The sequence below is a fragment of the Bufo bufo genome, chromosome 11 (genome assembly GCF_905171765.1).
Source record: "Bufo bufo chromosome 11, aBufBuf1.1, whole genome shotgun sequence".
Lineage (NCBI taxonomy): Eukaryota > Metazoa > Chordata > Amphibia > Anura > Bufonidae > Bufo > Bufo bufo.
This window is the reverse complement of record NC_053399.1, coordinates 102,412,512-102,418,405: the sequence shown is the minus strand read 5'-3', so window position 1 is coordinate 102,418,405 and position 5,894 is coordinate 102,412,512.

Below are 5,894 nucleotides of genomic sequence, written 5' to 3'. Positions count from 1 at the left end.
GCAGAGACACGAGGAGGGAGAGAGCAGAGACACGAGGAGAGAGAGAGCAGAGACACGAGGAGGGAGAGAGCAGAGACACGAGGAGAGAGAGAGCAGAGACACGAGGAGAGAGAGAGCAGAGACACGAGGAGAGAGAGAGCAGAGACACGAGGAGAGAGAGAGCAGAGACACGAGGAGAGAGAGAGCAGAGACACGAGGAGAGAGAGAGAGAGAGCAGAGACACGAGGAGAGAGAGAGCAGAGACACGAGGAGAGAGAGAGAGAGCAGAGACACGAGGAGAGAGAGAGCAGAGACACGAGGAGAGAGAGAGCAGAGACACGAGGAGAGAGAGAGCAGAGACACGAGGAGAGAGAGAGCAGAGACACGAGGAGAGAGAGAGCAGAGACACGAGGAGAGAGAGAGCAGAGACACGAGGAGAGAGAGAGCAGAGACACGAGGAGAGAGAGAGCAGAGACACGAGGAGAGAGAGAGCAGAGACATGAGGAGAGAGAGAGCAGAGACACGAGGAGAGAGAGAGAGATAGCAGAGACACGAGGAGAGAGAGAGAGATAGCAGAGACACGAGGAGAGAGAGAGAGAGCAGAGACACGAGGAGAGAGAGAGAGAGCAGAGACACGAGGAGAGAGAGAGCAGAGACACGAGGAGAGAGAGCAGAGACACGAGGAGAGAGAGAGAGAGCAGAGACACGAGGAGAGAGAGAGAGAGCAGAGACACGAGGAGAGAGAGAGAGAGCAGAGACACGAGGAGAGAGAGAGAGAGCAGAGACACGAGGAGAGAGAGAGAGAGCAGAGACACGAGGAGAGAGAGAGCAGAGACACGAGGAGGGAGAGAGCAGAGACACGAGGAGAGAGAGAGCAGAGACACGAGGAGAGAGAGAGAGCAGAGACATGAGGAGAGAGAGAGAGAGAGCAGAGACACGAGGAGAGAGAGAGCAGAGACACGAGGAGGGAGAGAGCAGAGACACGAGGAGGGAGAGAGCAGAGACACGAGGAGGGAGAGAGCAGAGACACGAGGAGGGAGAGAGCAGAGACACGAGGAGAGAGAGAGAGCAGAGACACGAGGAGGGAGAGAGAGAGCAGAGACATGAGGAGAGAGAGAGAGCAGAGACATGAGGAGAGAGAGAGAGAGAGAGCAGAGACACGAGGAGAGAGAGAGAGAGAGCAGAGACACGAGGAGAGAGAGAGAGAGAGAGCAGAGACACGAGGAGAGAGAGAGAGACACGAGGAGAGAGAGCAGAGACACGAGGAGAGAGAGAACAGAGACACGAGGAGAGAGAGAGCAGAGACACGAGGAGGGAGAGAGCAGAGACACGAGGAGGGAGAGAGCAGAGACACGAGGAGAGAGAGAGCAGAGACACGAGGAGAGAGAGAGAGAGCAGAGACACGAGGAGAGAGAGAGCAGAGACACGAGGAGAGAGAGCAGAGACACGAGGAGAGAGAGCAGAGACACGAGGAGAGAGAGAGAGAGAGCAGAGACACGAGGAGAGAGAGAGCAGAGACACGAGGAGAGAGAGAGCAGAGACACGAGGAGAGAGAGAGCAGAGACACGAGGAGAGAGAGAGCAGAGACACGAGGAGAGAGAGAGCAGAGACACGAGGAGAGAGAGAGCAGAGACACGAGGAGAGAGAGAGCAGAGACACGAGGAGAGAGAGAGCAGAGACACGAGGAGAGAGAGAGAGAGAGCAGAGACACGAGGAGAGAGAGAGAGCAGAGACACGAGGAGAGAGAGAGAGCAGAGACACGAGGAGAGAGAGAGCAGAGACACGAGGAGAGAGAGAGCAGAGACACGAGGAGAGAGAGCAGAGACACGAGGAGAGAGAGAGAGAGAGCAGAGACACGAGGAGAGAGAGAGCAGAGACACGAGGAGAGAGAGAGCAGAGACACGAGGAGAGAGAGAGCAGAGACACGAGGAGAGAGAGAGAGCAGAGACACGAGGAGAGAGAGAGAGCAGAGACACGAGGAGAGAGAGAGAGCAGAGACACGAGGAGAGAGAGAGCAGAGACACGAGGAGAGAGAGAGCAGAGATACGAGGAGAGAGAGAGCAGAGACACGAGGAGAGAGAGAGAGCAGAGACACGAGGAGGGAGAGAGCAGAGACACGAGGAGAGAGAGAGCAGAGACACGAGGAGAGAGAGAGAGAGCAGAGACACGAGGAGAGAGAGAGAGAGCAGAGACACGAGGAGAGAGAGAGAGAGCAGAGACACGAGGAGAGAGAGAGCAGAGACACGAGGAGAGAGAGAGCAGAGACACGAGGAGAGAGAGAGAGCAGAGACACGAGGAGAGAGAGAGCAGAGACACGAGGAGAGAGAGAGCAGAGACACGAGGAGAGAGAGAGCAGAGACACGAGGAGAGAGAGCAGAGACACGAGGAGGGAGAGAGCAGAGACACGAGGAGAGAGAGAGAGAACAGAGACACGAGGAGAGAGAGAGCAGAGACACGAGGAGGGAGAGAGCAGAGACACGAGGAGAGAGAGAGCAGAGACACGAGGAGAGAGAGAGAGAACAGAGACACGAGGAGAGAGAGAGCAGAGACACGAGGAGGGAGAGAGCAGAGACACGAGGAGAGAGAGAGCAGAGACACGAGGAGAGAGAGAGCAGAGACACAAGGAGAGAGAGAGCAGAGACACGAGGAGAGAGAGAGAGCAGAGACACGAGGAGAGAGAGAGCAGAGACACGAGGAGAGAGAGAGAGAGCAGAGACACGAGGAGAGAGAGCAGAGACACGAGGAGAGAGAGCAGAGACACGAGGAGAGAGAGAGCAGAGACACGAGGAGAGAGAGAGAGAGCAGAGACACGAGGAGAGAGAGAGCAGAGACACGAGGAGAGAGAGAGCAGAGACACGAGGAGAGAGAGAGCAGAGACACGAGGAGAGAGAGAGAGCAGAGACACGAGGAGAGAGAGAGCAGAGACACGAGGAGAGAGAGAGCAGAGACACGAGGAGAGAGAGAGCAGAGACACGAGGAGAGAGAGAGCAGAGACACGAGGAGAGAGAGAGAGCAGAGACATGAGGGAGAGAGCAGAGACATGAGGAGGGAGAGAGAGAGAGCAGAGACACGAGGAGGGAGAGAGCAGAGACGAGGAGAGAGAGAGAGAGCAGAGACACGAGGAGGGAGAGAGCAGAGACACGAGGAGGGAGAGAGCAGAGACACGAGGAGGGAGAGAGCAGAGACACGAGGAGGGAGAGAGCAGAGACACGAGGAGGGAGAGAGCAGAGACACGAGCAGAGAGAGAGCAGAGACACGAGGAGAGAGAGAGCAGAGACACGAGGAGAGAGAGAGAGCAGAGACATGAGGAGGGAGAGAGAGAGCAGAGACACGAGGAGGGAGAGAGCAGAGACACGAGGAGGGAGAGAGCAGAGACACGAGGAGAGAGAGAGCAGAGACACGAGGAGGGAGAGAGCAGAGACACGAGGAGAGAGAGAGAGCAGAGACACGAGGAGAGAGAGAGAGCAGAGACACGAGGAGAGAGAGAGAGCAGAGACACGAGGAGAGAGAGAGAGCAGAGACACGAGGAGAGAGAGAGAGCAGAGACACGAGGAGAGAGAGAGAGCAGAGACACGAGGAGAGAGAGAGAGCAGAGACACGAGGAGGGAGAGAGCAGAGACACGAGGAGGGAGAGAGCAGAGACACGAGCAGAGAGAGAGCAGAGACACGAGGAGAGAGAGAGCAGAGACACGAGGAGAGAGAGAGAGCAGAGACACGAGGAGGGAGAGAGCAGAGACACGAGGAGGGAGAGAGCAGAGACACGAGGAGAGAGAGAGCAGAGACACGAGGAGGGAGAGAGCAGAGACACGAGGAGAGAGAGAGAGCAGAGACACGAGGAGAGAGAGAGAGCAGAGACACGAGGAGAGAGAGAGAGCAGAGACACGAGGAGAGAGAGAGAGCAGAGACACGAGGAGGGAGAGAGCAGAGACACGAGGAGGGAGAGAGCAGAGACACGAGGAGAGAGAGCGCAGACACATGAGAGAGAGCGCAGACACATGAGAGAGCAGAGAGCGTCCAGGAGGTTGGGTGCTGTTGCCGTGTGTCACGCCTCGTACATAGGACACGTGTGGTCGCTGTAGGACCCGTGGCCTCTCGGTGCGGTCATGCTTTGCTGCGTCCACTGGGGGCAGCGCGGGGTTAAGCTGCAGGTGACGGGTGTTTGGGGGCTGTTTGCTCAGGGCGGCAGTGGATGAATGGCGGCGTTGTGCGCGGTGGCGGCGCGCTGTTTACTGAGCCTGGTGCCTGTATTTCCAGGGTGGAAAGTGAGAGCGCGGTCAGCGAGGAATGTGCCCTCCACCCGGGGGCTACCCTGGCCGCCATATTGGGTGTCACCCTGCTTTTCAGCCTCCAGATAGAGGCTGAGATGGAGTAGGGGCGGTGTATACCCCGGTGTAGGGGCAGTGTATACCCCGGTGTAGGGGCGGTGTATACCCCGGTGTAGGGGCAGTGTATACCCCGGTGTAGGGGCAGTGTATACCCCGGTGTAGGGGCGGTATATACCCCGGTGTAGGGGCGGTGTATACCCCGGTGTAGGGGCAGTGTATACCCCGGTGTAGGGGCAGTGTATACCCCGGTGTAGGGGCGGTATATACCCCGGTGTAGGGGCGGTGTATACCCCGGTGTAGGGGCAGTGTATACCCCGGTGTAGGGGCAGTGTATACCCCGGTGTAGGGGCGGTATATACCCCGGTGTAGGGGCGGTGTATACCCCGGTGTAGGGGCAGTATATACCCCGGTGTAGGGGCGGTGTATACCCCGGTGTAGGGGCGGTGTATACCCCGGTGTAGGGGCAGTGTATACCCCGGTGTAGGGGCAGTGTATACCCCGGTGTAGGGGCGGTGTATACCCCGGTGTAGGGGCGGTGTATACCCCGGTGTAGGGGCGGTGTATACCCCGGTGTAGGGGCGGTGTATACCCCGGTGTAGGGGCGGTGTATACCCCGGAGTAGGGGCGGTGTATACCCCGGTGTAGGGGCGGTGTATACCCCGGTGTAGGGGCAGTGTATACCCCGGTGTAGGGGCAGTGTATACCCCGGTGTAGGGGCGGTATATACCCCGGTGTAGGGGCGGTGTATACCCCGGTGTAGGGGCGGTGTATACCCCGGAGTAGGGGCGGTGTATACCCCGGTGTAGGGGCGGTGTATACCCCGGTGTAGGGGCGGTGTATACCCCGGTGTAGGGGCAGTGTATACCCCGGTGTAGGGGCGGTGTATACCCCGGAGTAGGGGCAGTGTATACTCCGGTGTAGGGGCGGTGTATACCCCGGTGTAGGGGCGGTGTATACCCCGGAGTAGGGGCGGTGTATACCCCGGAGTAGGGGCAGTGTATACTCCGGTGTAGGGGCGGTGTATACCCCGGAGTAGGGGCGGTGTATACCCCGGTGTAGGGGCGGTGTATACCCCGGTGTAGGGGCGGTGTATACCCCGGAGTAGGGGCAGTATATACCCCGGAGTAGGGGCGGTGTATACCCCGGAGTAGGGGCAGTGTATACCCCGGTGTAGGGGCGGTGTATACCCCGGAGTAGGGGCAGTGTATACCCCGGAGTAGGGGCAGTGTATACTCCGGTGTAGGGGCGGTGTATACCCCGGTGTAGGGGCGGTGTATACCCCGGAGTAGGGGCGGTGTATACCCCGGAGTAGGGGCAGTGTATACTCCGGTGTAGGGGCGGTGTATACCCCGGAGTAGGGGCGGTGTATACCCCGGTGTAGGGGCGGTGTATACCCCGGTGTAGGGGCGGTGTATACCCCGGAGTAGGGGCGGTGTATACCCCGGAGTAGGGGCAGTGTATACCCCGGTGTAGGGGCGGTGTATACCCCGGAGTAGGGGCAGTGTATACCCCGGAGTAGGGGCGGTGTATACCCCGGAGTAGGGGCAGTTCACACCGGACGGGTCCCCGGGGCTCACCTTGCAGCTCTGT